The sequence below is a fragment of the Echiichthys vipera genome, assembly GCF_963691815.1.
Source record: "Echiichthys vipera genome assembly, chromosome: 8".
Lineage (NCBI taxonomy): Eukaryota > Metazoa > Chordata > Actinopteri > Perciformes > Trachinidae > Echiichthys > Echiichthys vipera.
Window position 1 is genome coordinate 2170674 of NC_139833.1, and position 27562 is coordinate 2198235.

The 27562-nt window shown below is 47.4% G+C and overlaps 1 protein-coding gene across 16 annotated transcripts in view; it reads left to right on the top strand.

Annotated features, from left to right (window-relative positions):
* Positions 1-1912: 1912 nt before the first annotated feature.
* mef2d (myocyte enhancer factor 2d) overlaps positions 1913-27562 on the top strand; it is a 119627-nt gene continuing 93977 nt past the window's right edge. For all 16 annotated transcript variants that reach the window (XM_083918691.1, XM_083918703.1, XM_083918704.1 and 13 more), the window contains exon 1: positions 1913-2091. The gene's annotated coding sequence lies outside the window, so the exon portion shown is untranslated. The remainder of the gene's footprint in view (positions 2092-27562) is intronic.

Below are 27562 nucleotides of genomic sequence, written 5' to 3' on the forward strand. Positions count from 1 at the left end.
TAAAGCTGCATTCTCTCTAATGTCCAGCAGGAGGAGACTCCACTTAAAGCTGCATTCTCTCTAATGTCCAGCAGGAGGAGACTCCACTTAAAGCTGCATTCTCTCTAATGTCCAGCAGGGGGAGACTCCACTTAAAGCTGCATTCTCTCTAATGTCCAGCAGGAGGAGACTCCACTTAAAGCTGCATTCTCTCTAATGTCCAGCAGGAGGAGACTCCACTTTATTTCTGAATTTATTTATTCAGACTTACGTCATGTTTGGTCTTCCATGTATTTTTCGTGAGATAACTTTGTGTTGTTTTTTTGTTTTATTTCATCAACTTTATTATTAATTTACAAAATACACTAAAATGCATGAAACCATATAATGAACATCACATTTAAACAGCTGGATGACAGAAACATGGAACAACAAAGTTAATACATACATGAATAAAGATAAAAAATAATGACAATAATGATAATTTAAAAGAAAATGAGGAAAAGAGCTTGTGTTGTCAAAAATCAACCACCACAAAAAGATGCAAAATTCCAACAAAAAGATGCAAAACGACTAAAAAAAGTTGCAAAACCACCACAATAAGATGCAAAATGACTTAAAAAAGATGCAAAACCACCACAAAAAGATGCAAAATGACTGAAAATAGATGCAAAACCACCACAAAAAGATGCAAAATGATTAAAAATAGATGCGAAACCACCACAAAAAGATGCAAAATGACTAAAAATAGATGCAAAACCACCACAAAAAGATGCAAAATGACTATGAATAGATGCAAAACCACCACAAAAAGATGCAAAATGATTAAAAAAAGATGCAAAACCACCACAAAAAGATGCAAAATGACTATAAATAGATGTAAAACCACCACAAAAAGATGCAAAATGACTATAAATAGATGCAAAACCACCACCACCATAGATTTGGAGGATTGAGCTTTATGGATGTGATGCTTCCCTTGTAGAACCAGTAAATTAACATGAATCATTATTATTGTTTTGTAGTTTTTATTATAAATGCACCGTCCAGGCCATCTGCTGACGTAGCATGACGCAGCCTGAGTACAGTACAAACCGGAAACAGTATAAAACAATATCAAATATAATCTGTGCGTAAAGTATTTCCCCAAAAACTCTCCAAACGTGCCAAAGTGCGTTTCTGCGCGTGTCGTCATCGCGCACCACGCTGACTGTACCCGTCACTGTACGTCACTCTGCGCCTCGATGTAAACACCGTGTTCCTCCGCCGGGGACAGATAAAGTAGGGCGCGCACCGCGGCTCATTTAACATGTGACATCCAGCGGAAGCGCAGCTGAGACCCTCGCGTGCCCCCGTGTGTCTGAACGCGCGTCGACAACATTTATCTGTGATAATAAAAATAAATAAAAGTGGGAAATTAATTTATATTTAGGGGAATATATGATAAATGATGAATAGAGACACACTTATGCTCCGCTGTAATGTAACTTAAATACTCCACTTGAACTCAGATGATAAAATCTACTTATTTGTAATTTTTGAAAATAAAATAAATATCAATTTGTTATAAATAAAATAAATTAACATGTAAATATGTTCCAGGCATTTTAACTACGCGTCACGTGTTGCTATGTAGTTTAGACACAAATATAAAATAAATAAAATGTTTGTTGCTTAATATAAAAATAAAAATAAAACATAAAAGTGGAGTCGTTGCTCTCAAAACATGCCAAGCGGAGGGATATAAACTCTTAACACATGATGTCGCCATCAGCCCTTCCTACTTCCCTGCTCACCTTCCACCAACTCCGCGCGGACGAGCTGATTGGTTCAGGCGCCGCCGAGCGCGCGTTCCCATTGGCCTGCGCTCCCCGTCAATCATAACCAGCAACGCCACTCAGGATAGATTAGGCACCATTTGCCATAACTAAATAGTTACCCTGTACATCAAGTAGGGAGATTTTTTTTTTAATTGGTTTCCCGGCGCGCTCGGCGGAGACTTAACCCACTGTCCGGCCTCCTTCGGTGGAACCTCCACAGCACGTGAACGCAACACCAAGTGTGACGTTTGAATCCCTCGGCTCATCAAACAGATGTGGATACGCCGCTCGGGTAAGTCGCTCTCCGCCAGCTTGTGTCCGCATTTCGTTACATTGTGTTTCCGTCGCGGGTCCCCGGGTCCCCGTGTCCCCGTGACACCGGCGGCTCTGACAGCGGTGTCCGGCCGCTGTGGCGGGGCGCGTTTGCGTGTTGGCGGCGCCGACAGTGTTGTGGTCGGGGGTTAACTCCGAGGAGGCTCCGCGCGGACGGGGAAGGAGCCCCGGTCCTCACTGTGAGGTTTGTGTCAAGGACACGCGGTGCTCGGTGTAGTTTAGCTAACTTAAACGTCCCCATTTGCACTTAAAGCGTTGTTTTTTTTACTCTCCGCGTGTGCACGTTTTCCGCTCCTCGCGCCTCACCCGCAGCGGACGCGGCGTGTCCGTGCGCAGCGGTAATAACACCGCTCCATTAGGAGCTGTCACAGACGATTTACGACAAGTGTCACGCGCCTTTTTCACGCGATTTCTCTTCATTTCTGCAAATGGATTTCATCTGCGAGAGACGCGCGAGCTGCAGTTTATTGGCAACTTTTATCGCGTCATCAATTTAGTTTAAGCGTTTAAATGACAGCTTTACATCTCACACACACACACACACACACACACACACACACACACACACACACACACACACACACACACACACACAGAGGGCTGCTTCACCCTCCAGTCAGCTGTAGTGATTGGTGACACTGTGCCCCCTTTTTAAAATAAAATAGCCACCGTGGATGCTCTCCCTTCATACATCCTTTAACCTATTGTGTCTGAGGGATACTTTGATGTCTCTCTCACGAGCCAATTTCCCACGATTGTGCTCCCGTTGCTGTGCGTAATTGCTTCTCTCCCGGGAGAGTGCCATCAAACTTCTAATTTCCTCCCCAAACCCGGAAACCATTTTGCTCGTGGAGGCAGCCGCGTAATGATGGCATCAATAAAGGCGAGTGAAGCTCCCGTCAGGTTAGCTCTGAGATCTGTCAGTTATTCCACATCCAGCTCCGGTCTGTCGTGATCTCGCACAGAGGGCAGGGGGGACTGGGATGAGAGGGCCGCGAGACAATGAGAATATGTCTCTGGAGAGAAGTCTCTCGTATGTCAGGAGGCAGGAGGCACTGCTTATGTTACATCATTAGCCAGTGCAGCAGAGGGATTTGCTGCATCACGGACAGATGAGGCCTGCAGGTAAAGTCCAGCAGGATGCCATAAAAGGTGTCACAGGATCCGGAGGGAGACAGGCCAGATAAGGGTGCTGAGCAGCCCTGCTGAGCAGCCCTGGTGAGCGTCGCAGCCGTCAGAGGAGAGCAGATTAGTGGGGGAGTCTTTGGCAGCAGGACACCTCAGAGGATCAGTGTAACCACAGAGGAGTGTTGCTCCAGATAAGACAGGTGATGTGTAGAGATGCAGGTGTAAACTGGCTGATGGGAGAGTCTGATTTTCAGCAGGGTTGTTGCTGGTTTGAGTCCCTAGAGTTACCCTTAAATGTGTCCTGCAGAATTCCTTCTGGATCTTTCTGTTCAAGTAGCATCAGATATGAGTGCTACAGACATGGATGGATTACTGAGAGGGTCCACCGGGCACAGGCCCAGGGCCCATGAGGTCATTTTGAAAAAAACAAACTAAAACAGCAAAATTACCAAAAAAGACCACAAAAAGATACAAAATGTCTAAAAATTGATGCAAAATGTCTAAAAATAGATGCAAAACCACCACAAAAAAGATGCAAAATGACTAAAAATAGATGCAAAACCACCACAAAAAGATGCAAAATGACTAAAAATTGATGCAAAATGTCTAAAAATGGATGCAAAACCACCACAAAAAGATGCAAAATGACTAAAAATAGATGAAAGACCACCACAAAAAGATGCAAAATGACTAAAAATAGATGCAAAATCAATAAAAATGGATGCAAAGCCACAACAAAAAGATGCAAAATGACTAAAAATCGATGCAAAACCATCACAAAAAGATGCAAAATGACTAAAAATAGATGCAAAACCACCACAAAAAGATGCAAAATATCTAAAAATAGATGCAAAATGACTAAAAATAGACTCTTTGAATGTGGGTGTCTTGTTGCTGTGCAGACATAGTGGGGGGCCTCTTCTGTGTCTGAGGGCCACAGCAGATTCTAAACGGTGTGGTAGAGTCAGAACTCGACTCTAGCCAGCATCAGACCTCTCTCGTCTCTCGTCTCTCATCCCTCCGCTTCCCTTTGCTTTAAAACTCCACATCTTCAAACCGACGCCTGTTTGAAAGCTCACAGCCGTCTGAAGCGACCGGCACTTATAAAGTTTCACTGACAAATTCCCGCTCGATAATAAATACCCTGTCAGTTCTTCACCGCGGAGACGGGTTGGTGTCAGCACCTTGTTTTTGTGTTGTCTGAGGGGTGAGCGAGGGAGCGGGGGTGGAGGCTGACACGCTGAAATAAACATTTTCTGACTTTGTCAAGATGTCGAAGATAATAGGAGCTCTGGCTCCAACGCACATCTCATCCTCTCCGTCCTCCCACTGAGAGACGTGACCGTCTCTCTCGTTGTGTGGCCTCGTGGCATTACTGAAAGCATATCATCGTCGCCATCGCCATCAACTCTTGTGCATCTTGTGTTTTCTTTTCATTGTTAGGGCGCACTCACACTGTTCCTCCGTACCGTGCCCAAACACGTTTCACGGCTAAAGTCTGGTTCCTTTGACCAGTGTGAGTGCAACCGTACCGCGCCTAGGAGCGGCACGCTTGCCGGCCACAGCCCGTTTGGGAGAGGTTGGCTTTTGTAAAGCATGTTTGCACATGTACGAGCACGAGCGTGTGCACGTATACGAGCACGAGGCCTACGGCGGTTCTGAGGTCATTTCCTGTGCGCCTGTTGGGACATAGAAAAAAGAAGGAGGGACCATGCGCGGACATTTCAAACAATGGCGGTGAAAGGTTCACGTTGGTGTGATGCGGAGGTGGAGTGTTTACTGCAGATTTGGTCGATGAAAAGATTCAAAAACAGTCGACAAGACGCACAAAAACTCCGAGGTCTACGGAAAGATCTGGAAACAAAGCCACGCATCGCCATGACGTCATCAATGCGTGTGACGTGTTACGGCGTGATGACGTATAGGCAGCAAGAAGCATTCTCCGAGGCCCAGGTAGTGTGAGTACAAACGGGCCTGGAGGGGGGGACAAGGATTTTCTCATTTTATTAGTTTTTCCCCCCCAGCTAAACACAGACTATGTTTACATGCATCGTTCCATGTTTTTCTCCGTTAATCGATTATTTCTTTGGTTTATAAAATGTCAGAAAATGACAAAGATGACGTCATCAAATGTCTTGTTTTGTCCACAGCTCGATTATACACAGTTTAATGTCACAGAGGAGGAAAAACAACAGGAAATATTCACATTTAAGAAGCTGGAATCAGAGATTTTTGACGTGTTTTCTTTAAGAACGACAAACTGACTCGTTTAAAATAGTTGATATAACGAATGGCTAAGTGTTTTCAGCTCTGCCCTCCTCTCCCTCCTGAGTCTACGGTCTCTGGAGGGCTCTCCCCTTTCACCCGCGCACTCACGCAGGAACACAATCCATCAATTGAAGCAAATATTGTAACTGGACTTGTTCTGTGAAAGGGGGCTTTAGCTGCAGATAACTCCCGGGCTCAGCTCCAGTAATGGGCTTTTGTGTCCCTGAGAACTGTGACTGCAGGCGAAGCTGTACGCGTGTACGCGCTCTCATCGACGGAGGGAAAAGCTCCCCGCCGGGACAAAACTCAAGGAGTTTTTCTTTTTTTTTAATATTGAAAATAATCCCAACTTCACAGAGTCAGAGTGTGCGAGGAGACAGGACTTGGGGGTTTGTGGGTTTTCCTCGACTGAAGCTCAGCCATGTGCTCCATCGTGCGCTCTGTTGGCTTCAGTCAAAACACGGTGGGGGGAAGAAAGCAAACCCCCCCTCCCTCCTCTCCCTCCTCGCTTCTGTTGATTTGAGGAAGTACAATCATTCTCTCCCGCCGCAGCTTCCTGCTGAACTGCAAACACAGGCAGTCAGCCGTCGTGCTCTCCAGACATTACAGAGAGCGTCAGAGTGTGTCAGAGGCACCACGGAGTGTGTGTGTGTGAAAGATGTGTTTGAGCCGTGAGTTCACTACGCTAGTAAAAAGTGTAGCGAACAGTCTCTCTTTCATCGAACTAAGACGTTAGCTTAAAGGTTGACTATGGAGAATGAGCAGAGCAGCTCCATCTAGTGTCTCAAGATCCCAGTCGCAACAACAAAAAATAAGTCCAGCAGTCGGGTTGCCAGGTTGGTCAGACCCGGCCCAGTCGCTCCAGGAGACCGGAGTCTGTTTGAGCCTGTATGATCCCGTCCCCTCCAGAAAACCACAGCATCAAAACAAGGATTAGAGGAGTTTGACTGACAGTTAGCTTTAGCCGTTAGCGTTAGCGTCACAGCTGAGTAAAGATGAAAGTGATGTTAGCATCAAGGAGCAGCGTAGCCATGTGGGCGTGCGTTTGAATGGCGTTCCTCTCCTTTCTCTCAGTCCATGGAGTGAATGCTCGGCCTATAGTGACTCTGGTTGTTGCCCGTCTCCGCTCACTCAGCTGCTGGGACAAAGAAGCAGCTGCAGGATCGGCTAACTCCATTTCACCCAGTGCCAGCTTACAGTAGCTGCACCCAACAACAGACAACCCTGGCAACCAGCAACGCCCAACGCTATTGGCTGCTACCATGGAAACACAACAGGACAGAGAGTCATTATCAAACAGACTAAATATATTCTTTATGGAAAAGCAATACTTTCATTCTGTACTCCTCAAAACGACCCGTGGGTGAATTATTTAAATATATATATATAGGTTCTAATAAAGACTCTACATTTTCAACCTTTAATGACCTCGTTAACTCATCAAAACACACTTTATTCAGTCCGGACAGAAGGAAATAAAACATGTCTTAGTCTTCCACACTGGTCCAACGATCACCGACTCTGGTTTGGTCGAATTCACAGAGTTGGATGTGGAAAGAAACAGCAAAGCCACCATGTTTTGTTTTTCTATCATTGTAAACTGAATATCTTTGTCTTTCTGGACAAAACAAGTGATCTTAAGCCTGGACTCTAGGAACACGTGATGGCATTTCCTGGCATTTATAGCTCAAACGATAACGTGCACACAAACAGCCGCCTCCGATCCAGAGCGGAGCCGGGCTGTGGAGAGCACGTTTACCACACGTCTGAATGAAACCAAAGAGCGACACATTCAATCCCTGACAGATTTTGCAGAGCTCTCCATTAGTCAAGACCCCGGAGACTTCGACAGTGGAACCCTTTGGCCGTGCCTTGTAATTTTACCTAGGGTCTAATTTTCACTAATCAATGTGTTTGTAGGCCGGGCTGAGTATCGATGTGCTGCAGTCACGGCTGAAGCCCTGGCTGCATTAGCCTGGGAGAGCTGAACATGACACGAGTTCACCGGGGAGGGTAAAAGTTTTTTTTTTTTTTTAGTCTAAAGTGGACAGAAAGAAGTGCCGGATAGAGATGAGCTGCACTTCTGTAGCCGCCGCCGCTGCTGCACCTCATTGATTCGTCTGTTTACCTTTTAAACTCCAGCCCTGTTCGGTAGATTAGCCTCAGTGGACGTGCGTCTTCGGCGCGCTCGGCTGCAGCTGACCCGTGATTCTCATCCCACGGCGGTAGAAAGAAAACTTTCTTTTTAAGCCGGGTGAGAGGAGCATGCCCCCTTTCACTGCTGTCAAACTGAAAGCTTCACACCACGGGCTGTGCACCCTTTCAAACCAAGCATTTCAGCAGAAGGGCGCAATTACTACCTGCTCCAGACTTGTTGCTTTCACGGCCCTCTTTTGTGTGCTGATTCCAGGGCAGATTTTGTCCGCGGCTGTTCCCACGCTGAGTGAGGAGAACAGGAAGAACTCAGCTGCACAGCAGGCCTCTGCCTTCTGCTATTATGGCTATGATTCAATCATCGCAGGGCAGCGCTTTACCCCGGCACACAGAGCGAGGGAAAGAAGCGTCCTCGCTCCCTCTCCGTTAATGGAACTTAAAGCCAAAGGTGTTTTTGTACAAAGAGGAGACCATCAGCCACTTAATGTGGGAAGTAGCAGCAGCGGGCCTCACCTCACAATCCGCTCTCCCCCTACTGCGAGTTTCAAAATGGCCTCCCTTCTGTGCTCGCAGCCAGAGAAGCACCACGCAGGGCGGAGGAAGCAGACCGGGCGAGATCTGCCTCTCTCGGTGCTGCTGATGACACCTCCTGGGTTTGTTTTCTTTGGCCCGAGCCGGAGTGGAAATGTTCTGCCTCCTCGTCACAGCTTTGGATTTGATTCAGTTGCAGTTTCACACGCGTCAGTTAGCAGCAACGTAAAAGCGAAGCGAACTGAGTGAAGCCATTTGGTCTCGACCGCTTTTGAACAGCTCCACTCTAAAAAACACACAAAGCGCTCCAACGTTCAAATGAACCTCTACGCTCAGGACTGAACCTCATCAGTGCCTCACAGCCGCCGTCTTCCTAACTGGTTCCTTAATTGGATATTTCCTGATGGTGCACTTTAAAAAGATGACTTTAGGCTTGATGATGTTCTTGCATGGCTCTGTGACAACGAAGCAATCATACTAAGTATACAGCTTATGTTTTAAAATATTATATGTTATGCATACCAGACCTCAGTTATTGTATTTGCATTGTAATTAAATGTTTAAACCTGAAACCATTGGTTCATTAATCAATCAGTTGATCGCAAAAATGCCAAAATTGAAAACTGCCGGTTCTTTTAACCCTCCTGTTCTCCTAAGGGTCAATTTGACCCCATTTAATGTTTAACATCTCTAAATAATGTCATTTTTTTGTTTTTTTGCTTTATATTTATGACTTTTCCTCATTTTATGGGGACAACTCATAAAAAAACTAAAATTGTCATGATTGTATATATTTTTTATTGTTCTTATCGTACATGTACTTGTGGCATCGGTGTTCCTTTGGGTCAGTTTGATCATCTGGATGATTTAATCATTATTATTATTGTTTATTTTACAGTTCAAATATTATATGAGGTCAAATTCACGCTGCTGTCCTTGATAACGGACGTTACTTTCATTCCAGATGTTACAAATAACACAAAATAGCACTTAAAGTAACACACTTACTTTAAAACACACACACAGAAATCCCACCATGCAGTTTAACATCAGTGATATTTTTCATTCTGTTAAATAAAAACATAAAGTACCCGACTTCACTTGAGTCACACATTGATTAGGATCATTCTCAAGATGTTTAACGGTCAAATTGACCCCTAGAATAAATGGTGTTGGACGTCGCGCACCGTTATGAGTAATGCTCTCCTGCAGACATTCGTACCGGCTGTTAAGTTGCACAGTCTGGGGCTTTTATTGTGAAAGGTACGAGCGGAGCGCGTTGATCTGGTACGCGCTGCCTTCGACGAGACCGAAAGCAGTTCTAAAAATATATTAAGGTGCAAATTACATAAAAAACGCTGCTGCTGCTGGTGTGTGAAGGCCTCGAGTCAGAAAAGCAAAAGTGATAGTTAAGGGAATTTGTGCATTTTTAAAATCTGCAGATTAATTGATGAAAATCTAGTGTCTCAAGATTCCAGTCGCAAAAAACAAAAAATAAGTCCAGCAGTCAGGTTGCCAGGTTGGTCAGACCCGGCCCAGTAGCTACAAAGGGACCGGAGTCTGTTTGAGTCTGTTTGATCCCGTCCCCTCAAATCACAGCATCAAAACAAGGATTAGAGGAGTTTGACTGACAGTTAGCGTTAGCCGTTAGCGTTAGCCGTTAGCGTTAGCCGTTCCAGCCAAGTGCAGATGAAAGTGATGTTAGCATCAAGGAGCAGCGTAGCCATGTGGGCGTGCGTTTGAATGGCGTTCCTCTCCTTTCTCTCAGTCCATGGAGTGAATGCTCGGCCTATAGTGACTCTGGTTGTTGCCCGTCTCCGCTCACTCAGCTGCTGGGACAAAGAACGCCCCCTTCACTGAGGCTCCCAAGCAGCTGCAGGATCGGCTAACTCCATTTCACCCAGGGCCAGCCTACAGTAGCTGCACCCGACAACAGACAACCCTTGCAACCATCAACGCCCAACGCTATTGGCTGCTACCATGGAAACAGTGTGAAGGGCTCGAATCAGAAAAGCAAAAGTGATAGTTAAGGGAATTTGTGCATTTTAAGGGGAAAAGAAAAATACTGTGACTGTGACTCTATCGGACATTTTTCACTATTTGGTGACGTTTTATGACCTGATTATGTCGATTTATTGAGAAAACAATCTGCAGATGAATTGAAACTAATCATTAGCTGGAGCCCAGCTGTGCATGCATGGTGTAATCGTTTCCTCGGTGATGCTAGTTTGGAGCTAACGCGTCCTCCCTGCTTTGACTCTCGGGGCCGAAGTGAAGGATTAGAGTCCAGAGGAGCCGCGGCTGCAGGGCAAGGCACCGCCTTAGTTACTCAGGACTAATCCCTGTCCTCCAGCAAGCTCTTAATTGAGCCATTATCAGCTGCCAATCTATGGGTTAAACATCAATTAAGGTAATGAGCAAACATATAGGAGGGAGGGGAGTCTTCAGTCCGGAGGAGGAGGGGGGAAGTGTGTGTGTGTGTGTGTTTCTGTGAAGTGGACGCTTATTGAGAGGAGTGATTTTTGAGCTGTGCGGTGTTGATCATGGTGGTGCAGGATGGAGGCCCCGTCTAACAGCCTGACGGTGGTTCTGCTGTTTGTTTAGCTGTGTTTGTGTTGGACGGACGGTCAGGAGGCTCGCTGGGTGATGCTCCGTCAGTCATCACGTCTTTAGATCTACCTATCCATCTATAGCCATCATCTCTCGCTGTGTTTCAAATCGTATACTTATTATTTTGAGGTCATAGTGCGTTCACACTGAGAAAGTACGTCAACATGCAGCACCTCGAGTACCTGGATGCTGCGCTCATAACGCTCAGAAAGTTGAGTTTGGAACGTGAGACGCTACTCGCCCTCAACGGTCGCCATCTTTGCTACGCAGCGGAAGCTACAGGACCACCAACGTCGTTTTAGATCGATAGATAGATCTTTGTTGTCATTGTTTTAGGACAACGAAACATAAGTTTAGCAGCTCTCAAGGATTGACAATATAAATAGCAACATACATATAACATCATACATGTGTTCTATTCACCACGTACCGCTGTACCGCTGTGTGTGATTTGAGACCAGTCTGTCTAAATGTGTACAGTACTACATGTTAGGGCGCACTCACACTGTGCATCCGTACCGTTCTCAAACAGGTTTCACGGCTAAAGTCTAGTTCCTTTGACCAGTGTGAGTGCAACTACAGAAAGTGACCTATCACTGAAATGCACCTTTCTCTCTCTTGCACATTAAAATCGTCAATTTCAAATTATCTTTATGAACAAATCTGTCCAAGCAAAATCACCAGAAAACGTGTTTTATTCCAACTCTGTGCAGTTAAAAGAGAAGACTACAGCAAAAGCTTGATTATTTATCTCAGTATTGTCGTTTCAATACCAAATCTGTCTGTGAATACTTTTTAAAATGTTGTCCTGACATCTCTTTTATAAAGGGATCTAAACATGTATTTGTATTTCTGATTAATTTGGGATAAAACAGAAGAAGAGCTGCAGATACGTCGTCTGTGCGGTCGTAGAGACAAAGAGAGAGACGGCACCAATTAGAGAAAAACCCCAACTCCATCAGAAGGGAAAATCCGCCCACACGGTTTGATTGGCAGGTGAAGTGCAGAGCAGCAGCGACCAAATCTGCAAGCAGCAAAGATCTCGTCGATTGCCTCCTGCAGTTTAAGTTTGAAGCGTATTTACCCTCTGTAACGGTCAAGTCTAAAGCATTTTGTGCAAAGAGACTCCATTTCTCTGAACGCAGGGACGTGTTTAAGGATGTCCCACGTCCCCTGAGAGAGAGAGTTACTGAGTTGGTTTATTTAAATAACAGTCAGCGGGGGTCGGAGAGGGAATCATTAGCCTCTGGTATGTTTTTGTTTTGATGGCGGAAGCCTCCATTTTCTAATATTCAACTTCCTAATGATGTGAGATCATCATTAGCGCTTACTCATTTGGGGTTCTGATGGTGCAACGTGCTGAAACCCGCCTTCCTGCGTGCGTTCGTTCGACTGGTGGTGAATTGAAATAAATTGTATCGGTGTCTAAGAGGCCGGTGAGATGTCAAACACATCTGCGTGCCTGCGTGGATTCATCTGGAACACTTTTTGCCACGTTAAATTCCCCTTTCAATATTTAACAAACACATGATTCAATCTTTAGATGCATGACTATTTCATAAGCTGAGCTCTTAAGATGATGGTAGATTTAATAGAATCCTAAATTGTGCTTCACTTTCATGTCGGCAGTCTTTTTTTTTAAAACACATCCTTCAGACCGCAGCGTGCAGACCTGTGACTGCAGACCTGTGACTGCAGACCTGTGACTGCAGACCTGTGACTGCAGACCTGTGACTGCAGACCTGTGACTGCAGACCTGTGACTGCAGACCTGTGACTGCAGACCTGTGACTGCAGACCTGTGACTGCAGACCTGTGACTGCAGACCTGTGACTGCAGACCTGTGACTCCAACGACGGTCGTTTAGACTCAAACGAGCACTAACGAAGTCGAAACCAACTTCCACCAACGACTGTCACTCTAACGACGGTCGCTGGCACTTGGAGCACAAAGGGTTTCAGTGACATCATCGGCCTTGTGAGAGGTTAAGGGCGGACTCACACTGTCCTCCCGGACCGAGACCCGGACTTTAGGGTACTTGTCCCCCCTCCCTCTCCCCCCGCGCCCCAGCCCCGTTTGTACTCACACTGCCAGGGCCGGCCAATGCTTCTTGCTGTCTATACGCCATCACGCCGTAACACGTCACACGCATTGATCGCGTGTGTGTGGCTCTGTTTACAAATCTTTCCACAGACCTCGGAGTTTTGTGCGTCTTGTCGTCTTGTCGTCCGCTGGCCACAGTTGAGCGCGGATCGGGTGCACTCACATGGCTTAAAGGTACTAGACTTTAGCTGAAAAACCGGTTTTGGCCGCGGCCAAAAGGACAGTGTGATCACGCCCTAAATACCTGGATCTCCACACCAGTTAGTTGGACCAGTCCCAGCCTGGTCCTGGTCCTGGTCCTGGTCCTGGTCAGATGCGTACATGAACTGATGAAGCCTCTTGGATGAGAGGGGAAACGTCTTCCTAGACAAATAACCAAGTCCAGTTGCTTTTGAATGAAGTTGCTTTGGGGATAACGACGACCTGGACACATGAGAACATTCACAGGCTTGAAGCTCTGAATGCAAAATGCCAGATGTTTGTTCTTTCTTTCCTTCTGTGAAGGGATTGAGATGTTTGGCCTGAGTTGAATGACACTGATCGTAGGGCGGGACGATGTAACAGTAGAGTTATATCTGTATATTTTTGAAAGAGACATGAAGTTGAGAGAATATCGCCGATATATATATATTAGAAGGTCGCTGCTGCTCTCTGAGCCTACAACCCATGTTCAGCTGCTCAGTCTGAGGGCGCACTCACACTGTCCATCCGTACCGTGCCCAAGCACGTTTCACGGCTAAAGTCTAGTTCCTTTGACCAGTGTGAGTGCAAGAGTACCGCGCCTAGGAGCCCACGCTACGCATCATAACAAACATTTGAACAAACACATGGCGGACACGGTGCAGGTGGAGTGTGAGCAGCTCTGTTATTTGGAGGTATTTCTGTTTTGGGATGTAAGACGAACAGCAAAGCGACGTGATTTGCAAAGCGTGCGTGAAAAAGGTAACGACAAAATGTGGAAATCGGTCTGTCACCAGTGAGTAAATCTCCTTTCACTGACACTTTAAACTGTGAGTTTATTTATTGCACTAAGAAAAAAAAAAGCTAAGAGAGCTTTTGGAATGAACCAGACACGCCACTCAAGCTCATCTCGCCGCCTCTGATGCACACACACACCCGGGCGAATGTATGGACTGATGGCGGCTGGTTGGAAAATGTGAACGTATCCCCAAACCCTGATGTCTAAAGCGTTGCGGGGCGATGTTGTGGAAACACAAACGGGCCACTTTCCACATTAGTTCATAGGTTTAGTTCCTGGATGTTTTCATTCCTGCAGCTCCGTGAAGTGCAGGTGGATGTACCTTTTCACCTCTGGGTGAGCAGATGAGGACGTTCCTGAGCTGAGACGCTCTTTGTTTGACTCGGTGAAGCGTGACGTGAAACATTAGGAAGTTGTGTTGCTAAGAAAACAACCTGATATGTTGTGGCTTTCTGGACGAGCAGCGGCTGCTCTTCTCAGCTTTCAGCACCGAGTGGCAAACACACGCACGCACAAGGATACACACACAGCCTCGGAGCTTAAAGGGAACATTGGAACTTGCTCTGACTGTCACCCCGGCCCTAAATCATAATCAACCCTCTGTGGTTTACCACACAATTTCCATTCATCTCCCAGAAAAACCGAGCAGCGGAGGATCCCTCTGCTCTGGCCTCGGATGATGGATTCTGGGGAAGTAGGGCAGTGAGGTGGCCTGGACGTGTCCTCTGAAAGGTCACAGGAGTGTTTGGCCAAAGTGCCCTTGAGATAGAGGCTGAACTACCCCCCCCCCCCCCCCCCCCGCACACACACACACACACACACACACGCACACACACGTGGAAATATATTGGACTCTGATTTCAGTGATCAATCAATCAATGCTTTATATGTTAGGGACAGTCACATTAATGAACAACTATAACAACACATCACTGTAAAAGTGCCGGGTTATAGCAAAGATGCTAATTTGCATCCGTAGTCCCTGCTAAAAAAAATAGAAATACTACTAAATAAATACATAAAATACAAATAGAAGAGACAAGACACACTGCACATTACATGACACACTCAGGAGGACACCAGACCCACACAGGATACAACAAGGGAATAAGACGTCATGTGCAATATGATACAGACGAGTCAGGGGTCGCACTTTTGATTTGATTAAAGCCACTTTTTGAGTCGACCTTTAAAAGAGGAACATGTGGGCGTTCCCTTATTGTGGAGGGAAGACTATTCCAGGTGTCCCCCCTACAACAGACAACACATCCTTCCCAAATGCAGTGCACCTGTGGGGGATCTCACAGTCTCCTCTGACACCAGCCCTGGTGCTCAGACCCTCCAGAGTCCTTTTCTTTATGAAGTCAGTCACAGGTGGTGGTGGAGCGACACCATGGAGACTTTTATACACACAACACGCAAAATCTAAGTGTTTTAAAATGATGGAAACTTAAAAAATGGTGAGCCTATGAATGTTCTCATGTGTCCAGGTCGTCGTTCTCCTCAAAGCAATTTCAGTCAAAAACAACTGGACTTGGTTCTTTGTCAGGAAGACGTTTCACCTCTCATCCAAGAGGCTTCATCAGTTCATGTACGCATCTGACCAGGACCAGGACCAGGACCAGGCTGGGACTGGACCAGGACCAGGACCAGGCTGGGACCGGACCAGGACCAGGACCAGGACCAGGACCAGGACCAGGCTGGGACCGGACCAGGATCAGGCTGGGACCGGACCAGGACCAGGACCAGGACCAGGCTGGGACCGGACCAGGACCAGGCTGGGACTGCCATATTATTTTTCATAAATGGCTTCTTTCAGTGACATCATCGGCCTTGTGAGAGGTTAAATACCTGGATCTCACACCAGCTAGTTGGATCAGTCCCAGCCTGGTCCTGGTCCTGGTCCTGGTCCTGATCCAGTCCCAGCCTGGTCCTGGTCCTGGTCCAGTCCCAGCCTGGTCCTGGTCCTGGTCCAGTCCCAGCCTGGTCAGATGCGTACATGAACTGATGAAGCCTCTTGGATGAGAGGTGAAACGTCTTCCTACACAGAACCAAGTCCAGTTGCTTTGGACTGAAGCTGCTTTGAGGTTAAAAAATGGTGCTTTTTAAGAGTCTTGCAGACGTGGCAGGAGAAAGGTTTCTTATCCAGGGCTCTTTTACAGAGACTGTGTATTGGTTTGAGTGCTGTCGTACATGCACTGACCCGCTTGTGAAGATTTAATCGTGGAGTAAAAACATTAGTCACACACCTTATCAGTGCAATCACTCCATGAAGATCTGTGACATAAAACCGATGAGGCAAAACAAAAGACCCCGTGTGGTAAATCCCTACTCAGTTGTTGATTCTTCTATTTGGGCTAAAAATATCCTGTTCAGGGCACTAAATATATCCGGTCCGCCTCGGAAGGAATTGCTGGAAATAACCAGCTTTGGAGCCAAAATGGAAATCTGTGCTGACCTCATTTTGACTGTGAGGTAGAAACGCACGAGCAAATGAAAACACTGCATCCACGTAACGTTTATTTTGATCGGGGGGGGGGGGGGGGGGATTATGGAATCTGTAGGACTCTCATTACATTTCATCTCCGGGTGGTTTGTGATCTCACTCCCGTCCCTTTTCGCAGCCAGTCGCTTCTGCAGCACTTTATCCAGATTAAGCTTTCTTTTAATATACTCTTTTACCGCCCGGCGAGGCTCTGTGACGCAAAGTTGGCCGAATGGACATTGTATCTGGTGTGTGGTGGGATCATAGACGCTGGGCCTGGATCAAGACAGAACCTATGACTCCTATGTAGGTTAAATGCAACTTAAAACCCGCACAATTCGCAGGATTAACCTTAAATAACAGGAGCCGGAGCCGGGAGTCACAGCGCTGCTCAGATACCAGGCCCGGCTTGACCTTGACTGGGCCGTGGTGTCAAAATCCACTTAAATTCATTTTGAATCCATTTAGTTCAGCTTCTGGCAACCTTCAGCTATAGGGCCTTTGGTTTGAAACTCCATTATATCCTCAATAGTCTCGGAGCTTTTAAAAAGAGTGAAAAGGAGGAAAAGTGATGAACCAAATGACGGCGCTGAAGGTAACTGTCAGAGGGGCCGGTCTTTTTGGATGTTTCTCTCCATGTAAATATCATTTCTGTTGCATTTGTACTGTTTATTAGCGTCTACATGTAACACACACATTATATGTAGTTTGATTGAAATACCTGCCAGTGGGGAATGAAAAAAAATTATTTGGGGAGCAACTGTAGTCTAAGGGCGCACTCACACTGTCCTTCCGCACCGCGCCAAAACAGTTTTTTTGGATCAAGCCTAGTGCGTTTGACGTGTGTGAGTGCACCCGCACCGCGCATAACGGCCGTCCACGGCCCGTATGAGAGAGGTGGGCTTTTGTAAAACACGTTTGCACATGTACGAGCACGAGCGTGTGCACATGTACGAGCACGAGCGTGTGTACGAGCACGAGCGTGCGCACGTGTACGAGCAGGAGCACGAGGCCTACGACGGTTCTGAGGTCATTTCCTGTGCGCCTGTTGGGACGTAGAAAAAAGAAGGAGGGACCATGCGCGGACATTTAAAACAATGGCGGCTAAAGGTTCACGTTGGTGTGATGCGGAGGTGGAGTGTTTACTGCAGATTTGGTCGATGAAAAGATTCAAAAACAGTCGACAAGACGCACAAAAACTCAGAGGTCTACGGAAAGATCTGGAAACAAAGCCACGCATCGCCATGACGTCATCAATGCGTGTGACGTGTTACGGCGTGATGACGTATAGGCATTCGCCGAGGCCTGGGGCGCGGTGGGAGAGGGAGGGGAGAACAAGTACCCTAAAGCACGGGGCACGGTGCGGAAGGACAGTGTGAGTGCGCCCTAAAAGAAATTTAAAGTATTTTGAGGGCACCTTTTTAAAAATGTAATTAAGTGCCTAATGTTGATGTTTTTTATAACTTGAAATGAGATGAAAATGCATACAGTAATAGACAGAAAATGGAAATGATCCATTTTTTAGGTGTATTCTGAGATTTCTCTGAGCGTTCTTGCCCTCCTTCCTTTCCTGACACTGCATCCTGTAATACTTTAGACTTGTGATTCGCCTCAAGGTCGACCTCAGCTCAGCTGCGGAGCAGAGAACTTTGGAGGTCGGAGGGATTTAGGCAACAAAGCAGAGAGAACAGGAGACTTGAGGTCGGAGCTCATCCCCACTACAGTGTCGCGCTGATGTTTGATAGAAAAAAAGAAACCGTGTCATAACAGCGACCTTGTTATCACCGCATCACACTCCAGACTCCATATTTCATAACACAGCTGGAATCAAATGTTACTGATGTTGCTAGAGATCCAGTAAGAGCAGCACAAACCGGGAGGATTACCGACAGTCAGAGTCAACAGCCGCCGGCGATGGGACTGCATTATCTTCGGCTTGGATTAAGGCTCCCCTGTCCGACGACTGAAGCCGCTGTCTCCGCCTCGCACACTGACGGTTCACCGGAGGTCCCTCTGCTGCTGTTGCCAGGGAGCTCAGAGAACAACGCGCTGCGAAAAGATGAGCGGAAGAAAAACAGAAGAAGTTGGAACAAGGATCAAGGAAGCGCGCACACCTACAAGGCCGGAGGAAGCTGCGAGATGAAACCGCATGTGTCTGTTTATACATCATTCAGTATTCAGAGAAACACGACTCGTTCTGCCTCCAGAAGCAGAAGTGTTTCATAATCCAAAGGTCTCTTTCTGATTCACAACCTGAACAGTGTCCACGGTTTGTTCCTGTTCTGGGTTAATCAGCTACTGCCTCAAGAACCCTGAGGTGGATTAACTTTGCATGGATTTAGCTGTCAAGCGTTGGGTTGTTGTCCGTAGTTTAGTGATGACGGAGTGGACGGCGTCACCCGCTACGTCCGTGTCGGCTGATGGTGCGATATAAACAATAACAAAGACGTCGTATATAAACTCCCTCGGCAGATACTATGGATGGAGACTCAAGGCTAACAGTTTGATATCCGGGTTAGAAGAAGAAGAAGAAGAAGAATTTACTTTTATTAATCCCGCAAGGGGAAATTCATGTTACACACACACACAGGCCCGAAATACACACACATGCACACACAGGACCTATATACATGCAATTTATGTAGAGATGTCAAAGCGAGGGGTCTGCCAATAGATCGGCGCCCCGAGCAGTTGCTCAACAGCACCTCGGCAGTGTCCAGGAGATGAACTGGCAACTCTCCATTCATGGACTTGTGGCGACCCTCCGGTTCCCAGCCGAGTCACCTATGGACTGAGCTACTGCCGCCCTCTGATGCCTTTCTTTAACGCTAATGTGCCTAAAGTATTGACGATCTCCCCGTGCATGACACATACACAACACCGTGTAGCTAACCCGCCGGTAGCATGCAGCTAAACGCACAGCCTAGCGCTAGCTTCCCGGTGATCAGTAAGCAGCTGCACTTCTCCAGACACGTGGCCACGGCCCGGGATGACGGAGAATCAAAAATAAAACTGGAAAATCCTCCCGCACTGGTGTGACTACATTTCGCCTTCCCCATGAGTTATGTAAACATACAAGGAGTCGTCTTCATGGTGCATTCAGGTGCATCTCTGGTTAGCTCTTTCTATCGTTCGTCTCGTGGGATGGTTGTCAGCGCTGAACAGAAGTGTTTACATTGAACATTAGATAGAATCATGACCTTTTTAAAAAAGCGAATCAAGTAAAAGTGAATCATAGATTTGGAGAATCGCGACACACAGTCGAACCTTTGTTGCTGTATGAAAAGAGGCACGACTAAAGGACGCTCACGCTCCTGGCCTTCATCCATTCATCTTCAACCGCTTGTCTCTATCAGGGTCTCGGGGGCGTGAGGCGGGTTCCACCCTGGACTGGTCGCCAGTCTATTGTAGGGCACTTACAGACAGATAACCATTTGCACCTACGGGTGATTTAGAGTCATCAATGAACCTGCACGTCTGTGGGACTGTGGGAGGAAACCGGAGAACCCGGAGAACCGGGAGAAAACCCACGCAGACCATGCAAACTCCACACAGAAGGGCCCCAGCCGGGATTCGGACCAGGAACCCTCTTGCTGTGAGGCGACAGTGCTAACCACCACACCACCTTGCTGCCCCCCGCTGCTGGCCTTCATGCTGCTCACAGTTTATGTATTAAAGGTTGTAAAAACATCAAACTGCCAGTGATGTTGAAAAAGACACGCATGAGTAATCGGCGATGTCACGTCACAGTTTGTACGTGTTCCTCTGCCTGAAAGCAAACACATCTCCGTCTTCTCTGCACCACATTCCTTCAGGTTTTGTTTGAACCGAGGCGTCTCCCCAAATACCAACCAACTCGCTTTTTGGCTTTCTTTCCTTTCTAGTTTCCCCTTTGGCTCAGCCAAGCGGCCTCTGCGGCAAACTTCCAGTGTGACGATCATTTCAGATGAATGACGTGACACTGACTGAGTCACCTCTGCGGTTTCTGAGCATTCAGACAGAAGCCTCACGCGGGCGGCATCGTGTTAGGACCTGTTTCGGTGCCACGGATCCACGAGGTCCGCGCTGGGATTGGAGGGAAAAATCTGTGACTTCACTCGGCTCTTTTATTGCCAGTCACACTGAGGAGGAGGAAAACACAGATCTGTGTGTGTGTGTGTGTGTGTGTGTGTGTGGGGGGGGGGCATTGAAAACTTTCAGCTACAGTGTGAACGCAGCCCGAGTGCCGTGCCACCATACTGACGGGGTTACGATGGCGTGAGAGCAGGGGCTGCTGGCCAGTGCTTCGGCACAGCTGAAATAGCAAGCAGCAGAGCCAGGAGCTGAAACACTACACCCCGGCTTCTCACCCCCCCCCCCAAACCCACCCCTCTCTCTAAACCTCCCTCTCTCGCCTCTCTCGCCTCTCTTCCTCACCCTGCCTCTCTTTTATCTGAGGCCCTGGCATTTTCCTGCCCTTCCTCATCATCCTCATCATCATGTAGCTCTCTCAGGTCCCGCCTCCCATCGAATTCCTCCCACAGCTCTCTTCCACTTCCAGCCGAGCGCGGCGGAGAGGTTACGGCCTCATTTGAATATCTGAATGTACATCAACCTCCTCCTCGCTGGGGCGTGGCGTCGTTTTACGGTCGCACAGCTGCGGTAGTGTTATGGGACCATCTGTGCAGGGCTCATTGAGTTAGCCACGAGCAAACGCGGAGAAGGAGAGAGCAAAGGGAGCGGCGTACAGGACTCCTTCTTCCCTCTACCATGGAGAGAAGAAGGGGGGAGGAGGAGCTAGAAAAATCCCCTTTTTTCACCCTTCCAAAGCCGTCACACGCTTCCTTATGTTTACGTATGTGCATGTGATGTTGCTATGACCCCGGGCGTGTGTATGTGTGCTCACGCATGAACACATGCACTGTAGCTGTTCGCGTGTGTGAGTCTTCTCGTGGTTAAAACATGTGTATGTATCCTTTAAAGCAGCGGTGTCAAACTCCAATTCACAGTGGGGCAAATTTAAAAACTGGGACAAAGTTGCTAATTTACTAAAGAGTGCAAATGTGCATGTGTTCCTTCTCTCCAGATGTGTAACGTTGAACCTTTCCAGTGCAGCTCCTTGTTCTTGTCGTGGTGTTTCTTCTGTTGGATTCTTCGGTCACAGCCACGGTGACAAACAGCTCTTTACCTTCAGACACAGATCATCTGCTGAAAGATCCTGTCCTCCATCTTTCTTTGGGTCGTTTTTGTGGAGTTTTCATCTGTTTTTAGTCGTTTTTCCACGTTTTTGTGGTGTTTTGCGTCTGTTTTTAGTCGTTTTTTCATCTTTTTGTGGTGTTTTGCGTCTGTTTTTAGTTGTTTTGTCACATTTTTGTGGTGTTTTCATCTTTCTTTACTAAAAAAGAAAAAAAAAGAGATCATCTGCCTCCCAGCGCTGCTGAAAGCTCCTGTCCTCCATCTTTCTTTGGGTCGTTTTTGGGGAGGGGTGGATTCAGTGTGTCTGCAGAGACTGGTAGCATGGATGCTCATGTGTGTGAACAGAAAAGTAGACGTGGATGTGCTTTATACTCTGCAGACGACACAAAGAGATAGATAGATAGATAGATAGATAGATAGATAGATGGATAGATGGATGGATAGATAACTTTATTTATCCCTGAGGGGAAATGAGGTCATCGTAGCAGTGGTACAAAGCAATCAGAAATACTAAAAATAAGATAAAATATAAAATATGAACAACAATAAAATAAAAGTGCAGTATTGCAGATAAACACTATATTACTATATACTATGTGCAAGAGACAAACAGCTCTTTACCTTCAGACACAGATCATCTGCCTCCCACCGCTGCTGAAAGCTCCTGTCCTCCATCTTTCTTTGGGTCGTTTTTGGGGAGTAACAGGCGATTCATTTAGTAGTCGGCTAATCTTTCCAGCTTTACTGTCGATATTTAAATAGTTCTGAGATTTGACAACATCATCATAAATACACAAAACATGGCTGTGGCCTTAAAAACGTATAAAACGCCTTCATCTCTTTAGCGTAGAAGTGAGTTTCTCACTTTGGAAACTGAAGTTTGAGTAAGTGGAATATCTTCCTGGCCCCTCTGACTGTCTCTTCCTCTTTGGCTCTTGTATCATAAAACTGTATCTGGTGGTCTGAAGAATCTAGTTTCGATATATATTTAACCATCTTTGTTTGTTTTTCAAATGCCAAGAGAACGAAACTAAGGGCGCACTCCCACTGTGCCTCCGTCCCGTGCCCCGTGCTTTAGGGTCCTTGTCCCCCCCTCCAGGCCCGTTTGTACTCACACTACCTGGGCCTCGGAGAATGCTTCTTGCTGCCTATACGTCATCACGCCGTAACACGTCACACGCATTGATGACGTCATGGCGATGGGTGGCTTTGTTTCCAGATCTTTCCGTAGACCTCAGAGTTTTTGTGCGTCTTGTCGACTGTTTTTGAATCTTTTCATCGACCAAATCTGCAGTAAACACTCCACCTCCGCATCACACCAACGTGAACCTTTCACCGCCATTGTTTTAAATGTCCGCGCATGGTCCCTCCTTCATTTTTCTACGTCCCAACAGGCGCACAGGAAATGACCTCAGAACCGTCGTAGGCCTCGTGCTCGTACACGTGCGCACGCTCGTGCTCGTACACGTGCGTACGCTCGTGCTCGTACATGTGCAAACGCGCTCTACAAAAGCCCACCTCTCTCAGACGGGCTGTGGACGGCCAGCTGGCCGCAGTTATGCGCGGAGCGGTTGCACTCGCACTGGTCAAACGCACTAGGCATGACCGAAAAACCTGTTTTGGCGCGGTGCGGAAGGACAGTGTGAGTGCGCCCTATAAACGTGTGGACTTCTAGGGTGGCTTGACGTAAACATACTCTGTCTTTGTGTTTTACTTCCTATCTGAAAGAGACAGTTTACACGGCTTTGTTAAATAATTAAGATTGTGCTCCAGAGGCAGCCGGAGGCCTTGTGTGGCTGTAATTGCACTTTAACGCGGAGGAAGAGTTGCTCCAGCCCTTTAAGCCACAAAAACAGCATTTCCCTTTCTCGCGGAGCTATTAAAAAGGTCTTAGAAGTCATTAAATGTGTGCTCCGAAAAGTGCGCGCTGATACCCCGGTGGCTCTTTGCAGCGCTGCTGAAATCCATTTCTCTGCTGTGATGTGCAAAAACCCGGCTCAGGGCGTCAGCGAGGAGTGTTTTCGCGGGCAAAAGCACAGCCGCGCTTTTCAGTCGATAGAGAGTGTACTTGTTTTCGGGCGGGCCGTGTCAGCGCAGGCATTAGATAACGCTTTATTTGATGGTGTTCAATGGCTGACTCGTCCTCACCTCTCGCCCAGGCCTCTCCTGCTCTCCAGCCCACACACGCTCCCATGTAAAGCCAAACGCACACAGACATCCACCCACTGACTCTCTCTCACACACACACACACACACACACACACACACACACACACACACACACACACACACACACACACACACACACACACACACACACACACACACACACTCTCTCTGCATCCTTCCTCTGGAGGATTCTGGCAGTTGTTTGTTATTGAACTGGTTATCACATTGCAGCTGGAACAGCACCAGGCTCAGAGAGAACCAATCCTCCCGCTTTTCTCAAGAAAGGCGGAGAGCAGAGGGACGGCTGCATGAAGAGGAATATGTTAAAAGGTTTTTGTTGCGCTCATCAGCAGCATCAGGCTCTCGTCTTATTGTGAAACCGTGGAAAAACACACAGAATCTCTGTTTTTGTTACCAAATTTACTGGTGCTCTGACAAGTCCCCCGCACTAAACAGCAAAGTAGGTTGTCATTGTTTATCAGTGCGCTCTAAAACAGACACAACCATTTCCATCCATGGGTGAGGAGGGGTGAGGATGGGGGACAGGGTGTGTTCAGGGGGAGACAGCAGGTCTACAGTAGGTAGAAGCGGATACATCGTCTGAAAACTGGAAGATTCTTGTGAGATGCAGCTCCGTGTGAAGGTTTTCCAGTCATGAAGGTGTTTTAGGAGCTTAGCACATTAAGCTTTAAGGGCGCCCTCCCACTGTGCCTCCGTCCCGTGCCCCGTGCTTTAGGGTCCTTGTCCCCCCCTCCAGGCCCGTTTGTACTCACACTACCTGGGCCTCGGAGAATGCTTCTTGCTGCCTATACGTCATCACGCCGTAACACGTCACACGCATTGATGACGTCATGGCGATGCGTGGCTTTGTTTCCTGATCTTTCCGTAGACCTCGGAGTTTTTGTGCGTCTTGTCGACTGTTTTTGAATCTTTTCATCGACCAAATCTGCAGTAAACACTCCACCTCCGCATCACACCAACGTGAACCTTTCACCGCCATTGTTTTAAATTTCCGCGCATGGTCCCTCCTTCTTTTTTCTACGTCCCAACAGGCGCACAGGAAATGACCTCAGAACCGCCGTAGGCCTCCTGCTGGGATCTAGCATTTTAGCATCATTAGCTTTATAGCACATTGAACCTTTTGTTCCATTAATACCGAGAATACAAGCCCCAACTTAAGCTGTGTCGTACCTCGCTTTAAATTAGCTATATGTAATCAACTGAGCTCGTCCTCCCTGTCGAGTCACGCTCATCTCATCTTCAGCCTCTTATCTGGGATCAGGTCTCGGGGGCAGCAACTTTAGCAGGGGACCCCAAACTTCCCTTTCCTGGGCCACATTAACCAGCTCTAACTGGGGGATCCTGAGGCGTTCCCAGGCCAGTGTGGAGATCTAATCTCTCCACCTGGTCCTGGGTCTTCCCCGAGGCCTCCTCCCAGCTGGACGTGCCTGGAACACCTCCCTAGGGAGGCGCCCAGGGTTCATCCTTACCAGATGATCCTGAACCACCAAAATGTAAATGTAATAACATCGTCTCCTCCGTCACAGTACGCAGCAGGTTAGCGGCACCCTGTGAACGATGAGAGGAGAGAAGAAAGTCTGTTCTGGAAGTTCTGGAAACTTCTTTTTCTGCTTTTCTGTTGTGCACACCCGGCAAGAATACATAATCCAAAGATTGTGAGACCCCCCCCCCCCCCCCCCCCCGTTCTTTCACCCCATGGTTTTCTCATCCAATCCAAAGAAGTGCTGCGCTTTCAAATCCCCTCTCTTCTCTCCAGCTTTGCTCTTCTTTTTTTTTTTTTTTTACAAACCGATACTCCTCATCGTCGTCGTCTCTGAATATCCCGCCTGCGCTCCACCGCAATTCACCTCGCAGGAGACTCTGTGTGGCGTCTCCCGTGTTCCCGCATCAGACTCCTGTGAGCGCGACGTCGGTTTCCATCAAAGGAAGCAAAGTTTCAACCGCGACACTCGAGGAAATAATTGAATAAAATAAAAAATGTAGATGCCGATTTATTTCCTGACTCGTGTTTGATCTCGGGATTACCAGATCGGCATCATATGGTCGCGCTGTCGTTGTGATTGTACACAGTGGTGATTGAAGTGAAAACCTGGTATTGTGGGTTAAAATGATTATGGATTAACATGACAGCGAGGTTTTTTTTTCCTCGCCGTAATGCCGCCACCGGCTCCACTGAAGCAAAGCAAAGGAGCTTAGTGCTTTTAGCCCGCAGTTCTGGACCGTGGTGGCATCTGTTGTTGGTCGGACACAGCACACACACACACACACACACACACACACACACACACACACACACACACACACACACACACACACACACACACACACACACACACTCACACTCACACACCGGAGCCACTCAAACACACGCTGGAGGGTCATAAAGCCCTGTTTTAATGCACTGACAGGGGGAAGAGTGTGTGAGTGAGTGAGTGTGTGTGTGTGTGTGTGTGTGTGTGTGTGTGTGTGTGTGTGTGTGTGTGGGGGGGTGATACAGTATGAAGGAAGGCTTTTGACAGAGGACAATTCCTCTGGAGTCACAACAGGTGTGTGTGTGTGTGTGTGTGTGTGTGTGTGTGTGTGTGTGTGTGTGTGTGTGTGTGTGTGTGTGTGTGTGTGTGTGTGTGTGTGTGTGTGTGTGTGTGTGTGTGTGTGTGTGTGTGTGTGTGTGTGTGTGTGTGTGTGTGTGTGTGTGTGTGTGTGTGTGTGTGTGTGTGTGTGTGTGTGTGTTGGAAGGAGGAGGGGTGGAGGGCTTATGAAGGGTCCCCTCTGCCCCACCTGTAGCCTGTCAGCTGTTGTAAGCCTGTTAAAACGTCAGCTGTTTCTGAGGAGAAGTGTGTGTGTGTGTGTGTGTTAGTCAATGTCAGGGAGCTTGTGGAGGTTGGGGAGGGGAGGGCCAGCTCTGTGTGGCCCTCATTGCACATCAAACCGCTCGTTGCCTTTGGGGATTTGTTTGTGGAAAGCACCGCCACCTCATGCCTGTGTCGAGCGCCACGGTGGCAAGAACGTCGACAATCACAACAACAAATCAGAATTGTTTCTTTTTATCTGGGAAAAAAAAAGTTTTTACATCTTCAGATCATGAAATCTGGCAATAAAAGTCCCACTTATGATATCTGATTCTGTTAGAAACATTCCTCCAACTTTACTGGGATGCATCTGCGTTTAGTGTTGTGGTGACACAAAGCACCTCGCCAAAATAAAAGTCTGTTGGAAATACTTACATCAAAGATTTATGAAAAAACAAGAGCCAGCTTTCAGTACTCAACTTTACTTATTTTTTTCTGTGGACGCTCGATCTGGAGAAGAGAACAACAACAAAAAGAAACGAACAGCCGCATGTGTTGGGAGCAAGTCTTACAGATTGGGCGAGGATGTGGTTTGTTTGTTTTAAGTTAAGTGGACCGTGATCAGTCGGAGGCTCGTGGGTAAATCGAGATGCTGAGCAAGAGCAGTGTGCGGGATCTTCTTTGCTCAACAGTCAAGTGATACTTTGCAAACTCCATTGCCCCCCCCCCCCCCCCCCCCTCCAGGCCCGTTTGTACATGCACTACCTGGGCCTCTGCGAATGCTTCTTGCTGCCTATACGTCATCACACCGTAACACGTCACACGCATTGATGACGTCATGGCGATGCGTGGCTTTGTTTCCAGATCTTTCCATAGACCTCGGAGTTTTTGTGCGTCTTGTCGACGGTTTTTGAATCTTTTCATCGACCAAATCTGCAGTAAACACTCCACCTCCGCATCACACCAACGTGAACCTTTCACCGCCATTGTTTGAAATGTCCGCGCATGGTCCCTCCTTC